This window comes from Gobio gobio (assembly GCF_949357685.1).
Source record: "Gobio gobio genome assembly, chromosome: 22".
In the NCBI taxonomy this organism is placed as follows: domain Eukaryota; kingdom Metazoa; phylum Chordata; class Actinopteri; order Cypriniformes; family Gobionidae; genus Gobio; species Gobio gobio.
The window spans coordinates 42,161,474-42,178,132 of record NC_137118.1 but is presented as its reverse complement, the minus strand read 5'-3'; the positions used below and the strand labels follow the sequence as shown (position 1 = coordinate 42,178,132).

Here is a 16,659-nt window from a genome sequence, read left to right as displayed (position 1 = left end):
GAGGTATATAGTAACAAACGCACCAATTTGTTAAGACTTCAAGTAGGATGATAATTTTTTTATTTATTTTTTTTATAATCTGAGCTCAAAGATAGTAGTGTGCTTAATGGGTACTTGAGCTTTTTTAATTTATTTAACCTTTATTTATCCAGGTAAACTGTTTGAGAACCACTTCTCATTTACAAACATGACCTGGCCAAGAGGCTACAGAAATAAATTAGAAACATACTGTATATAGTCATACACGACACATAGAACAAGCAATTCAATTAAAAGAAGTAGACAGCAAAGAAGAAGAAAAATGTTTTAATAATAAATAAAAAATTAATAAAGTGCTTAAGTAAGTGTGTATTAATATGGTTCAGGATTATCAGCAGGAACAAGAGTCGACTATGGTGTTTTGGAGGTTCTGCTTAAAGGTGGAGGTTGGAATCAGAGACGTAAGTTTCAGAGTATTTTGTAGTATGTTCTAGTCATGGACTGCCGCAAAGCGGAACGCATTACGTCCAAAGGAAGTAGAAGTAGAGGGGGTACTAAACTTAATAAAATTACTTGATCTTGTATGATAGGTGTTATGAGCGGCATGAAGGAGAGATGACAGATAGTAAGGTGTCTTGCCCAAGATTGTCTCGTATATAAAGAGAAACCAATGATGGAGACGCTGGGTATGAAGGGAGGGCCAACCCCCCAGTTTATACAGGTCACAGTGATGAGTGTGAAAGGGGGCATTAGTGGCAAAACGGATGGCGGAGTGATAGAGTGTATCAAGTTTTTTTTAGGGCTGTGTTCGGTGCCATTCTGTAGATAATATCGCCATAGTCCAAAATTGGCAGTACTGTCATCTTAACAAGGGTTCATTTGGTTGCATGAGTAAAGGAAGCTTTATTGCGAAAAAGAAAGGCTAGTCTAGCTTTGACTTTTGATTGAAGGTTATAATGTGTGTAATGAATGACAGGGATGAATCCAACCAGATGCCTAGATATTTATATGTTTCGAAATACTACTGAGCCATACCGTTCATGCAGGTGATGGAGGATGCATTTTGTCTTACTGGTGTTAATACGTAGGTGGAGATTGTCAAAAAACTGCTCCGCAGCATTGGGAGAGGGACCAACTGAGTACAAAATGGTGTCATCTGCATAAAGGTGAATTCGGGAGGTGCCAGCAGCTTTGGCTCTATCATTGATGTAGATAGAAAAAAGGGTTGGGCCCACGATGGAGCCTTGAGGCACACCTTTAGAAAGGATAAGTGGGTCTGACGTGATGTTTTCAACCTTCATTTGCTGGACACGGTTGGTGAGATAATTGGCAAACCAATCACAGCTAGAGGTGGACAGACCAATACTGGAAAGCCTATGTAAAAGGATCCTATGGTCGACGGAGTCAAAGGCCTTGGTGAGGTCTATAAAGGTGGCAATACAGACCTGCTTACTGTCTACTGCTGTAATTACATCATCAAGGACCTTTGTGGTGGCTGTTATGCACCCATGTCCCGTCCGAAAAACCAGATTGCATGTCAAACAATGTATGATTTTGATCCAGGAAATAATTTAACTGTTTTTGGACAAGCTTCTCAAGAACTTAAGCAAGGCATGGTAGGATGGAAATTGGGCGATAACAATGCGGGTCAGATTCAGAACCCCCTTTGAAGAGTGGAAAAATTATGGCTGATTTCCAATCAGTAGGGACCTCTGAGAGCTGTAGGGACATGTTAAATAGTTTTGTAATGGAGACGGCAATAATGTGGGCTGCTGCTTTTAAGAATATGGGATTAAGACCATCAAGGCCAGCAGATTTATTTGTATTCAGCTTAGTGAGTTCATCCTGGACTTCAGAGGTGGAAAGAGGCGTAAAGGAGAAAAGCACTGTTGCTTGATGGAGAAAGTTTGAGATCTGCTGAGGCTGTAACCGAAGTGTCCATTGAGACTGGATTTAGGTTTGATATTGAAACTGTATGGGTTGCATTAATAAAGTGATGGTTTAGAAGTGAAGCCATCCGAGACTTTTTCAGTAATGATAATGTCATTAAATAACATCGAAATTGGTAAATGGGGGGAAATAACTTTATTTTCCATTACCTTTTCCAAAATGCCCTAGCATCAGTGCCACATGTGGTAAGTTTCTTAATCGGTACATTTACCCTATTGAATTGTGATAGCGGATCAGAATTTGTTGACAGATTTTGTGTAAGAGAGACACAAACATGCCATAGGGGTAGGGGTGTAAATCGGACGGTTCATCACGATTCGATACAATATCGATTCTCATAGTCAGCGATACAATATTTTCAGAACCCACAAAAAGTTATGCAATATAATTACGATACGATTCAGGGGTACATCGATCAATATTTCAATATTATGTGCCTATTTTACACAACCAGTTACATTTTTATTACCTCACAACTGCAACCAAAATATATAAAATTCCACATCCTGATTGGGACATCCACAAATTCACACAGTAATCTAATGACAGCTTATGACATGACAACAGTCAAGAAAGTATTTTAGGCTTTTGTGCTAAAATGTGTAATGTCAAAAAACTGATAAACAAGGAAAATGTATATATACTACAAATACTATCAAATTAAAAGAAATTTATTTTAAATGTATAGCAAAGCTTTTTAATGAAGCAACAACATAGGTAAGACAGAACAAGATTAATATTCTATTAATATTCTTTCATTGTGCAAAAGTATTATAAAATGAAAGGCTCCAAGACAGAACGGCATAAAGCACTTATGCGTATCCCGTGTGCTGAATGATGCGCTTGAACACGGAGTCACAGTGCGCAGCAGTTTATAGAGCAAACAGTTTTAAATTTCAGTTACTGTGTGTGTGTGTGTGTGTGTGAAGAACGATTCATAGCGCTCTATTCTCTGTTCATCTGGTGAAACTGTTTTCATATCAAAATATACACTGCAGAAAAACAAAATGTAATTTTTTTTTCCAATATCATGCAGCCCTAGATCTGAATCATTAACATTTTAATAGATGACAAATGTCACAGGGACTTTTGTGAAAATTTTTGCGATATGACGCAAACTTATATAATCAGAGTTTTGAATCAATAAATTGAAATTATTAGTTTTTGGACAATTATATTTAAATAAAATAATAAAAAACCTCTAAAAACATTTGACAGTTGCAAGAAAAGAATGGATAATAAAATGAACTTAATGAGACACAATCTTTAGAAAACGTAATGGGTAAATCAGTTAATGCGTTAACCTATATTAACTAACAATAAGCAATAAATTTGTTACAGTATTTATTAATCTTTGCTAATTTTAATAGTTATAAAAATGCAACTGTTCATTGCTTGTTCATGTTAGCTCAGGACCATTAAATAATATTAACAAATACAGTATTAGATTTGAACAATGTATTGCTAAATTATATAAATAATATAATAAATGCTTGTGAATATTGTTAGTACATGTTTACTCATGTAGTTGACTATTGTTGCCAAATAAAACCTTATTTTAATGTTTTACCACTTAATGGTCTTAAAAGTACTGTACATTAAAATCAAACTGCAATATTTACAAAGTTGATTCATTTTACACTGTCAGCTAAATCATTGGAAATACATTCCAAACATATTGAATATATATTGCATCTGTTTATCAGTCACTTCTTTAGGTTGGCAGTGGGCGTGGCCTCAGAGCGCCACACACAGCCTAAAACCATTAGCTGTCGAACGGGCTCCAAGTGCAAAAAGTGAGAAATATACAGTTCTTCTTATTCTTCTCGCAGACACGCCGTTCCGAGCCCATAATGACAAAAACCTCAAAACCACGGACCCATTTGTTACCAAGATTAGGCACCTATTAAGACCAACTGGCCATTTCCTGATTGCATTCATTAATAATAGCGCTCTGCTTTGTGGAGAACGGCTATTGCCCGCACACAAACAAAAACCTGAAGTACTGATGTCACAAAAGAGGTTGAAGCAGGTAAGTCCATACTAATAGAGTGGTCCTTTCAGTGTATTGCCTTTCCAAGTCTATTACTGTAAGTGGGGCGGACAAACACTATTAAAATTTCAAAAGACACCGACGTTTGGCTTTGCCGTCACAAGCAGCATGAGCGCAATACCGCTTGGGGATGGTCCTATGCAACTTTTCCATTTGTGAAATTGGGACGAGGTCAGCGGATGGTAAAATTTCAACACACAGAGGCTTCTGGTGTGTTTGAAGGGATAGTTCGCCCTCAGATGAAATGCAATCATTATTTACTCGTCCTCACATCAATCCCAGCCTGTACGGTCATTTTTTTACGTCTTTTCAATTCTATTTTTAGTTTATGGTGACCATCACTCCAAAAACACAATTAAAGTAAATCATATCACTTGCACACTATATTAAAAGCCATATGATAGCTTAGTTTGAGGAACAGACCAAATATATGACATTATTTGCTCCAGATTTGGAAGAATCAATATTAGCTTTGAGAGCTGCAAATTTGAGGTCAATAATGACAAAATGTTTCAAGTTATCACACAAAAGAAGACTCGAAATATAATGCACAACGAGCAGAGGGCTTTTGTATTTTTTGGAGCTTCAAAATCCTTCATTTTGTGTTAAAAAAATAACCAAGTCTGATAAGACATTATTCATCCACAATTTTTTGGGTGAACTATTCCATGAAGATCCCACGATCATTCTGTCAGGTTACAGATCCATCTAAAACAGATCTAGCATGCAGATGCCGTTCATCTTGTCGACTGCGGGAATCAACTCTTCCAGATCGCATGAGCTGACTAATGAGCAGAATAGGGAATAGAGGTGTCGATGGAGATGGTATGGTTATTTGTAACTTTCTGTAAGTTATATAAAAACACCCAAGCATATGCCCACACAGCTCTTCTGCCAACACCAACACATTTCCTGCTCCAGTACGCTTATTAACGAGCACAATGGGTATATGTGGAAGCGGAGAGACCAGTGGTGCCCAGTGGAAACCTTCGCCAAGAAAATCCAGCAAGAAATAGAACAGGACGCATCAATGCCAGAATGACTGATGGATGAACGAATCCTCAAGGAGATCCGGAACAAGCTATACTAAACATGATACAAAGCGCTCGCACATAAACCTACACACTTCATTTATTAATGGTCTCACCTGAGAGATATAGTGTCTGGAGACGAGAGGGTCGAGCGTCTCCGTTACACTCTCTGCCCGCTCGAGGGAAAAGTGCTACTGTTACACGGGTTAACAGATTCCATTGTACGCCAACGACTGTCAGTCATATCACACGGGCGAAGATTTTGTGTTTGCATTCATATATTTGTAAAGAAAGGGCTAGGACTGGGCGGTATGATGATATGCGGTGTTGGGTAAAGTTATTTAAAAATAGAGCATTATAATATTGTGTTACGCCCTATGGAAAGTAATGTGTTACATTACTTTTGAGTAGCTTTTGCTCACCTGGAGTCGGCTTGCTTGTTTTTTAATAACAAAAAAAAAAAAAAGCTACATTTTTGGCAAATGTAAAGGCCCTGTCACATTGAAAGTTGAATGACTCTTCAGCAATAAATTAAAATGAAACACAAATGTCATTTTTGCTTATTCATATGGTTGGATTGATTCATTGATGGTTAGCAGGAAAGACACTGGTTAATAAAGTGAGATTAAATACATAAAGTATATTTTTATTATTTAGCATATTTAATAATTGCAAATTTGCATTTTACTGTTTTTATCATTCTGAGGAATAGTTAATCTGTTTCTGTGAAAGTGAGGTGAGTAAATGCATGCTCACATTTACTCTAGATCTACAATAACCCTCATGTTTACACAGTGCACACAACGCCTCTGCACTAAATTCAAATTTCTCTCTACATGGGGACGAGAGAGTTGTCAGTAAATGTATGGGAAAATAAAGTAATTTGTGTTACCTACTTGAAAATTTTTTGATGTAAATTTAAAAGTAATGCATTACTTTACTTGTTAATTGAAAAAGGTAATCGGATTATGTAACACGGGTTACTTGTAACTAGGGCTGTAATCAACCAAAGAAAATCTTGGTCGACTGAAGTCCTGAAATTTTCGACTAAAAAAAAATTGACTAAAAAATGACGTCAGGAAAAAGAAAAAAAAATTATATGAATTAGCTGCGCACTGTGCGCAGTACTTGGTAGCCTTGTTGTCTGCCTAAATGAATTATAAATAAACATAAAAAACTAGTAGGCTATTTGCAGTATATTAAATAGTTTTTGACCTGATTATTTTGTACTGAAATGAGTCTGACACACGAGTCTGTCGGCTCTGACAGTGTTGCATCACGTGCACCTGCGCAATTTCATAGCCTATGATTTCCCAAAATATAGTAACTGTTACTATGTTGTCAACTAGTGATATCACAAGAACTTTTGAGGAATATGCAACATAATTTAGACAATTGTTTTTGTCATATGAATTATAATAACTGACAGACAATATCATTTCAGCCGCTCTGTGCAGCTCAAACATAGGATCAGCTCAGCTTCGCGGCTGAGACACGAATAGACTATTAACTTAAAGCTTTTACTCTTAAACACAAAAGGCACGTCCGTCTTAATAAAAAATGAATATTTATTAAACAAGCCAGATCAAGAGCAGAAACTAAATAAAGTGTATAACTGAAAAATAAAGCATAGGCTCAAAACTAATACAAACAGTGGCCACATGCATCGCGCATTAGGCTCCAAATAAAAAAACATTGAAATATGGCAATTCTGATATGTTCATATAGCGTACTCAAAACAGACGGGGCAACCTAACGCAGACAAGTTAGCTTACCGTTTTTAGGTGATATGACATGTTTGTCGTCGAGCTGTGATATGCAAACTGCTGCTTGCAAAATTTGCATTCGTCTTTTTTCCCCATTTTCTATTTTAAAAAATACGTCTTTGTTGACATGGTAGAAGAGGACTGACTAGGAAAACGCTCTCACAATTAAATATACAAAATAGCCTACAGCAAAGTAGCCTAACGTTACTTCAGTCTCTCTTCTCCAGTGGGTTGGGCTAATCCAAAAGAAGTGAAAACAAGGGGGGTGTTCTGAAGACAGACTGTTACCTGTGAAACAGGGCTGCTCTGAAAACACCCTCATTAGCAGTTAGTGCTTTCCACCTGATGAAATGAACACGGCTAAACTGATGAAATGAACGAGGCCAAAAATCGGAATTTTGGTCGAGCCAGAACGTATCGACTAATAATCGACTGGGAGATTACAGCCCTACTTGTAATGCATTACCCCACACACTGAGGATATGTACAATACAAGGGTATAAACAAGTCAACCCGGAAGAGATTTGGCTATACAGTTTATACTACAGCTTATCTGGCTATCAACAGACCAAGCTCAATCTTTTAAGATTGAACATTAGTCTGAGGAGTCTGCTCTGTATATTCTACTGCACACACAGGAGACGCGTGAACAACGGGCATAGTTCAAATGACTCTGTACACAATTGGGTAGTCCTTCAACCAATCAGACCAACGATCCATCGCTTCTCGATCCGTCATTGTGTTAAACCCGCCAATAGCGCGGCAGGTGGATAAGCCGATTTGTGATTGGTCCCAGCAAATTTGTAACAGAAGCAGGATAGAAATATGTACAGGTTTCCAGCCTGAAGGCCTGTACACACCGGGACGAATATCGTGTGCGCTTATCGCCAGCGTTTTTCGTGACGTTTTTCGGCGCGTCTTGAGTGTTCATACCCAAGTGATTTTCACTGCCGATGCGCCGAGTGAATGTGCACATTCAGTAGATGGCGCTCCAGGTACACAAGGTGGTGCTGCGGCACTTTACGCTTCTGGCACTCGCTTGTCACGCAGAAGAAGAGAGACAGTTTTTACGTGCTTGCCAAAACCATCGACATATGTCTATGGCCAAAACCATTCACACACTTTTGCTAACTGGCAAGCAGCATTAGCAGCTCATCTTCTTCTTTGTCTACTTACTACTTCTTCGTCGTATCAATGTGTGCTCGGCAAGACCGTTTTGTGCTTGAGAGCCACCAAGTCGTGTTTTACTGTCACTTCAGCAGCTCCAGGCACGTGAACAAAAGCACTGATCTCATTGGTCGGACAGTTTTTAACGCGCCACGTCAAAATAATAAAACAAACTCGAGGCTTCTTTTTTTTTTAAATGACGCTTTTACGTCTGCCGTTTTGCGCGTCGGTGTGCACACTCACATTGGAGCCCTTTGTTTAGTCACAAGGCCTTAAACGTCAGCGATAAACGCGCGTGAAAATCGTCCCGGTGTGAACAGGCCTTGAGCTGTAGGGCGAAATCAAATCACCGGCAGATCGAGCTGGGTTTACCCAGTTTATACTACATCGCTACAACAACACAAAAACTACCATCCACTCTGAAATGTGTGTCTCAGATGGGACATAATCTATTTATATACGATTACATTAGTTCATATATCAGCTACTTTACAATGGATTCAAAGTAATTTAGCAAATTTTGATATCATATTACAGTTTTAAAGTCTATTGTTTTTAACTTAAAAGGCACAATATGTAAGATTTTTTTATTAAAATCGATCCAAAAGAGTACAATGTTATATATTTTGTTGACCTATGTACTTATATTATCCCAAATGTTTCAAACAATGTTTAAATCCAGAGAAATCAGCTCTTTTAACCAGTGTTACAAATCGTGTCCTTGCGTTGCAATGACGTCATATCCCCATTACCCTTGATTTCTGTAGAAACCATGGAAACACCAAAGACGCTTTAATACAATATGCATTATATTAAACAGGCGAGCAACATACATTTATCAACAGAAAACGAATCATTTTATATACAGCGCAACACGGTTAGTCTTATTCTTTGAATCACTTGTTTTCTTGATTCACCACGAGTAGCGTTTTTACCATGCCTCAGAGAAAACACTATTTTGTCAAGAGGCTAAAATAGCATAATCAGAGAGAGCTTTCTCCATCATACAACATATTTTAAATATGTCATTTAGCAACCGTCATTTAGTCATCCTGTTTTATCAATATGAAGTCACTCATTTCAGCCACTGAGCGAACGCGGCATCGTTATAACATAACATTCAACACACTCAAATGTATTTAGTATGATAATTTTAAGCATGTAAAACAGCACTGCGTTACCCCAAAAAAGCGGAAGCGGCGACTGCAGTATAAGCAGAATAAAAGCTCTGAAACCGGTGTTTCACGCAGGTCTCTCTCATTAGCATTCACTCCCAAGAGCTCTCGGTGCATCCTGCTTCATACCACAGCAACATTAATAAAACTTTAATATATTCGCTCATTTCTGAACATGATTTCTGCCCGAGTCTGGCGGATTCCTTTCCATGGGCTGTGGCGGTGAAAAGTCAAGACTACAACTCGCATGCGGCGAAGCTTACACACTGTGCCTTTAAGTGTTACTTTTATTTTAATCCATTCTAATATGCTGATTTGCTGCTTAATAATTATCAGTTATTATTGGTAGGCTACTCAATTATTAATAATGGTTCTTATTATTATCAAAGTTGGTAATGTTTTTGCAGCTTAATATTTTTGTGTAAACTGTTTTTATTGGGAGACATTTTTACATGATACTTTTCATTCTAATTACTAAAGTTTAAAAAACAAAAAAAAAGGAAAAAAGCATTACATAAAACGCACAGCTGTTATGTTATGCTGCTTTGATTCGCTACCGGGCATTCATTTGTCATCTTTTTAAGTATATTTAAAGTATTTAATTGTAAAAAAAAAAAAATGTTGAGTTGATTTTCCAGCAAAGATAACTCTACTGTAATATATCCAGTTATTGTGATATAAAATGTCTCAAATCATGGCTAAATGTTACCCAAGAAAAAGCCAATGGCTCCTTCACAGTAATAACACGATGGATAACACACTTCCTGGGATCGTACGAACACACGTATGTTCTGTAGCAGCTTTGTGGCCCATAGCATGCTCGGTTGCCTTGTTTGGAGGGAATACATTTCAGTGTTTACTATGTGGCTATAAATAACAAGATGCGACTGCGTAGTGTCGCCGTGTTGTTTCGCTTCCTCCTCTCCGGTGTGGCAACAATCCGCTGCTGACGGTGTCGGGGTCATATCGGCATGCTGTCACGAGCCTGGCAGCGGCCTGCCTCGCCACCGTCCACCCATACATCCCTGCCAGAGCTGCAGCCATTAGCAGGCGTTCTCCGGCCGGGGCGGAGGGGAGTGGAAGGCAATCAATACTCTGACTCATTCTTTCTACGATGGCTGCTTCATAACAGGATTCATTAAGGACAAACCTAATCATTTTGGCAAGATAATTAGATACAGGGAAGGATTTTTTCCTCTCCATCGATGTGCTTGAAAAGAACATGGCAAACTATGAGGTCTCGCTAACTAAAAATGTAGGTTGCTAGCGAAAGGGAGTGTCCTGCGCGCGCACGGCAAAAAGAGCCTCCGATGTGGAATAGCAGCTAAAATTAACAATTCCATGACAAGATAATTGTGACCCTGCAATTAAGACATGAAGAACGTCCCAATTATCTTGACAAGACTGAAATTATTACTGGATGATGCAGGACTGTGTTCGATGTGTTTATTAATCAAAGACAGACGATCGAGGATGGAAACACATATTTAGAATTCAAAAAAATAGAATCAACCAGTGAAACCATGATGGATGGATGGATGGATGGATGGATGGATGGATGGATGGATGGATGGATGGATGGATGGATGGATGGATGGATGGATGGATGGATGGATGGATGGATGGATGGATGGATGGATGGATGGATGGATGGATGGATGGATGGATGGATGGATGGATGGATGGATGGATGGATGGATTGTGTTCGATGTGTTTATTAATCAAAAATAGATTATCGAGGATGGAACTTCATTGAGGACTTAGGGATCAAATGTATAAAATGTAGAATCAACCAGTGAAACCATGATGGATGGATGGATGGATGGATGGATGGATGGATGGATGGATGGATGGATGGATGGATGGACTGTGTTCGATGTGTTTATTAATCAAAGACAAACGATCAAGGATGGAACTACATATTTAGGACTTGGGATCAAATGTAAAAAAAAAATGTAATCAACCAGTGAAATGATGGATGGATGGATGGAAGGACGGACTGTGTTCGATGCGTTTATTAATCAAAGAGAGACGATCGAGGATGGAAACACATATTTAGGACTTGGGATCAAATGTAAAAAAAAAATTGAATCAACCAGTGAAACAATGGATTGATGGATGTGTGTGTGTGTGTGTGTGTGTGTGTGTGTGTGTGTGTGTGTGTGTGTGTGTGTGTGTGTGTGTGTGTGTGTGTGTGTGTGTGTGTGTGTGTGTGTGTGTGTGTATGGGTGGGTGGGTAGTAGGACGGACTGTGTTCAATGTGTTTTTTTAATAAAAGACAGATGATCGAGGATGGAACCACATATTTAGGACTGAGGGATCAAATGTAAAAAATGTAGAATAAACTAGTGAAACCATGATGGATGGATGAATGGATGGAGAGACGGATAAACAAATTGATGGATAGATGATAGAATAAGCCAAACTATATCCAAACTAATCTTTTACCATGTAACTTATTTCTAAGTTCATTAACTTATGGTATGATTAGACCAAGACAAACAAGGTCGTCAAGGAGACCCCCCACCCACCCAAAAAAAGAACAATTATTATACAATTATTGGACAATTATTATTATGCACACAAAAATACAGGTTAGAGTGTCAAGTATGTGTCATTTGTATCAGCCTATTGAGACAGCCCAGTTTTCCCACATTAAGAAAAATCATACTGCAGACGAAATTAGATACTAATTTGAAAAATGTATATTCAAAATAGAAATGTAAATGACCTTTCCTGGCCTGTAAATCACCATATAAAAACATATTTACAGGGTTTTCAGTGTTAATTCTGAATCTAAAATCTTGTTATATAACTTATTTACAGCACAGAATCGCTAGTTATTCATCTGTTGTACGGAAGTACTTACAGTACATAATGTCACTTGTAGAGCTCACTAATCTTCTAAACTTTTAATGTCGACTAATGTTGTTGACCATCAGAAGGAGGTCACAAATTCAACACCCCAAAAACCAAACTCTCTCTCATAACCAGCTTTCCTGAGGCAATCACATATGGTACATTTCCATGCCCATTTATAGATTACACAGAAATAGATATAAGTAAGGCTCTTTAAAGATATATTGCCAAATATACATGAAAATATAAATAAATTCAATGCTAATGAATAATTAATACAGCATACATTATTACAGGTACAGGAGTTTGACTACAATATCAAACTGTGATAAGTGATTTGACTGGCCAGTGATAACCTTCATTAACTATTCATGCTACTGTGAAGATTGGACAATTTATGAATCCCATCTAATCTAGACAACTGTAAAAGCTTGAAGATAAGACTACAATTACAGCGTCTAAATACTACAATAATCTCTTCCACAATTAATTAACCCCTTTAATACTAACATACATTAATCTCCTTATAACTCCCAAATGGTAAATGGGGCAATCCGTGAAAAAAAAATCAGGGTTTATGGAGTTTAATTATTTATTTTGGTCACGAATGACAGATAGAGAAGGCCGTGATTAGCTAACTCGCAGGCGACCGTTAAAATTAAAATTATGAACGTAGAGAAGTGGATTTTAAACGTGACAACCGCGCGAGAAGATATTTCGCGGGCTTTGTTTTTTCTTACCTTCGGCGCAGAGTTTTAGCTCAAAACGGCTCTTAGCAGAGCGACGTGGCCATCTATATCCGTCGGCTTTAGCTCTCACACATCTCCGCTGCAGGTCGAGGTGTCTGCCGGTCGCTGCAACACAATTTCCTCGAGCTGTGTATAAGCGAGCAGCTGGCTACCGGTTTAACCGACTAAGTAAAACAGGAAAGCAGGCCAACACGGTGCTCCATGTAATCAAAAATAAAGTCCTGTGGTTTTAAATTACAGCGCACAACTGACAGATAGTCCAAAACATGCACACGCCAAAGAGGAAGTGACAGGACTGGTTAAACCACACGAGAGCTCGGCTGTCACTGCCTTTGCATTGTTGTTCTATGCATATAGAGTAGCGTTAGTGAGGCTTCCTGCATCATTATATCCGCTGCAGCTGATGTAGAGGAGCCTTTAAAAACAGCAGGCGGAAAAACTGTACAGGTATGCTGATCCGTGCATTTGCGTTACGTCCCGTGGGTTCTGTGGTGGGTCTATTTAAAGCTTATGCTCTTTTACAAAACCTTGACCTAGCTTTTCAGTGCGTACACGTCCTTTCCTTCTTTCTATCTTTACCGAAAGTGCGAGCAGCATCATTTCTGGTCCGATATCATTGGATGGTAAAGTCGCCTCTCCCCTTCCTCCAAGGGTTATTTTTCCATCGCGGCAGCGCCCTCTGGCGGCGGCCTGCCGTAGTGCGATAGCTAAAGCGCCGCTGTTGTAAAAGTTTCTTAAAGGGACAGTTCGCCCAAAAGTGAAAATTCTGTCATGATTTACTCAACACCACGTTGTTCCAAACCTGTATACATTTTTTGTTCTGCTGAACACAAAGGGTGTTATTTTGAAGAAAGTTTGTACCGTAACTGTTTTGGGGTGCAGGTATGGCACTTTGTAGTCCAAAATGCGGAACCGAGTTAGCATTTTAGCACTTACGGTTCCCTCGTCCTGAAGTCAATGGGGTTTTTTGAATGGGGTTTTGGTTAAATGGCTGAAATAAGGTCTGTGGTGAACACATTTTTACGTTTTATTCTACGACATAAGATTTTTTTAAGCTACAGAGGCTGTTGAGTAGGGTGACCAAACGTCCTGTTTTCAAGTCCTGTCCTTAATATAACAATTTTCCATCCATACAGAGGGGGCATAATTTAAATGTATTGACATTTATAAGGAATCTTTGAGTAAACTTTGAGTATCATTTGAGTATCTCATTGCTGGGCCGAGTGTCCTGGTTTTCGGTAATCAAAATATGGTCACCCAACTGTTGAGGAGTTTAAACATCATCAGGCCAAAAAGGTAAGCTCAGTCTGCTTTTACAGCCTCATTATGCTTATAAATGTGCTCTTATAAACAAGTGTAACTCAAACTTTCTGGGAAAATGTTTTAAGATAAAAACTGGAAGAGTTGTCGGAAGCTTAGTGATGATGACATTGAAGTCGAGCGACCGTGGTGTAGTTCGTTTATAGCTTACCTTACTTCCGAAGACTGTATTTAGACTTCAAAATTCAGAAAAGTTGTGTTCATCTGTGATAATTATCTTGATGGACAAAATGTGCAAGGTTTATAAACTTTTGTTGATCACAGAGCTTGCTTTTAGCGATAATCCAAAAGGAAAATCTTATTGGGTTTTTCCTCGAGGGACCAGCGTGATGCGACTTACCGGTTGGCCTACAAAGTGACGTCATACCTGCACTACTCTAGACTTCTGTAGTAGGAAAAAAATGACTTTTGGAAGTCAATGGTGCCCCAAAACTGGTTTCCCACAACTTCCAAAATATCTTCCTTTGTGTTCAAAGGACCCATATGGATTTCTTTATTCTGTGGAATATGAAGCGAGATCATTTGTTGAATCTCCAAGTTGCTCTAATCTATACAATGGAAGTGGATGGGGACTAGCTACTCAAAAAGACAAAAAGTAAAAGTACTTAAAAGTATTTTTCATGCTTAAAAGTTTGATTTTTGCTAAATGTCCAAGCAGCTCTTTTCCACAGAGGTGGACAGTAACTAAGTACATTTACTTGAGTTCTGTACTTAAGTACACTTTACTTGTATCTGTACTTTACTTTTTTGGGGAAACTTTGACTTTAACTTCACTATTGAAGACAAATATCATACTTTTTACTCCACTACATTTTCTATCGAGGTCCTCAAAGTCGAAAGTCGTTTCTGTAGCAGCTTTGAAAGTCAGTGAATGATTTTTTTGTTGTTGTTGTTTTTTGCAGACAGTCTATCGGTAATCACTCCTGTATAGGGTCATGTGAAGTTTCCCAACATTTTTTGAACACTGATCAGTTTATAGCAAAATGGAAGAAGGCGGTTCCTCGGCACAGTGCGTGCACCCATGGCCATCCTTAAAAAGTATGTTTCAGTTTTCTGAAAAGATTAAAGATTAGTTTAGTTGTCTCATAAAATGTTCAAAAATGTAAACGTCTGGGAGAAAGAGTAAACCGGAGAACATCGGATGTGTATCAGTGTATTGGATCTGTGCATTTGTCCTTAAAGTGACAGCAGCTTTGTGAAGAGCTTTGTAACTTTTATACAAGTATTTAAATTAGCTTAAGGTAGTCATATGCTAGCATGTCGGATGGAGCATCACTGACTGGCATAATGTGCATTTATTACAACTTTCACTTGTAAGAGTAATGTTTGACTAGTAGTACTTTTACTTTTACTCAAGTAATAGAGTTGTGTACATACATTAAAGTCGATGGTTACTACAGATATTAAAGCCGTTTCAAACCTGTATGAGTTTCTTCTCTTGAACACACACACACACACACACACACACAAAAACACACAATAACCGTGTTTCCACTGCAGGAACTTTCCTCAGGAACTATAGGGACTTTGGGGTGGTACTTGGTATTGTAAGACTAGAGAAACTGGAAAGCCGGAAGAGAGGATGACTCTCTGAGAAAACAAAGGAAATTAACATCTGAACTCTCTCTTGTGCATTTAACATCCCCACCCGGGATGCAACCACACTGAGTCAATCACATTAATTTACATTTCATTCCCCTCTCCACACGTTGAGAACCTGAAATTCACCCAACAAGTACTATACAGTATTATACATGTTTGGTGTCATTTGAAACGTCTCAGTGCGACTGCTACAAAGGTCTCATTCCCACAGAAGTAAACCAAAGGTAATAAAGGTTTTAAGAGTTTAGAGATATTGTGCTTACTGTGGTGGGGTGTGTCCTCCGGCAATTGGTCTTCCATGCATTACCTCCGGTCCTATATAAGGTGTAAAATACCGGTCCGGAGGCTTGATGATTAATGCAAATTCCCATTGTGAACTCATGTTTACATTTGAAAGAATTTTCTGTCTTGGTCCGAGTATTTAAAGAGATGTTGGAGAGCGCTCGAGGTCGGGTTCAGACACTCAGCGTTATGTAATTTTCAGATGTCAGGTATGCATCTTTTACTCTTCAGAGCATTTGATGTATGTATTGATTATCTTTGAGTTGATTATGTAATTGGCATTATAAATGTACATAAAGTCAATAACACCGCAAATCTACACTCAGGTTAGTAACGGACTAGAACACAGTTTAGGTGAAGCAGAGTGGCGCACCAGGCCGATGTTTTAGAGCTCCGACTAACACACATTAGTTACGTATAATTAGACTGTAGAGGCTAATAGGCCCAATGGGTTTTCCATTTAGAGCAACAGTGTTGTTAGACCAATCTAAATAGCATAGCCTCAACATCTGATGAATGGAATATTATTCTGACTACGTATACGTGGGAAACCACAGCACGATTATGCAAAGTTACCATTAGAGGAAGTTAAGTTGGTCAGCTTGGCTCTATAGTAATGGTCATGGCCTCTGGTTAGATATAGTCTTGCCTTAATGAAGTATGTTCAGATCTATGGGGACTAAATAATATATTCTATATAGTCAATCGCCTCTGTCTAATGACCAA

The 16,659-nt window shown here is 38.5% G+C and overlaps 1 protein-coding gene across 4 annotated transcripts in view; it reads right to left on the bottom strand.

Annotated features, from left to right (window-relative positions):
- pitpnm2 (phosphatidylinositol transfer protein, membrane-associated 2) overlaps positions 1–13,367 on the bottom strand; it is a 91,288-nt gene extending 77,921 nt beyond the window's left edge. For all 4 annotated transcript variants that reach the window (XM_079804983.1, XM_079804986.1, XM_079804985.1 and 1 more), the window contains exon 1: positions 12,721–13,367. The gene's annotated coding sequence lies outside the window, so the exon portion shown is untranslated. The remainder of the gene's footprint in view (positions 1–12,720) is intronic.
- Positions 13,368–16,659: the final 3,292 nt, after the last annotated feature.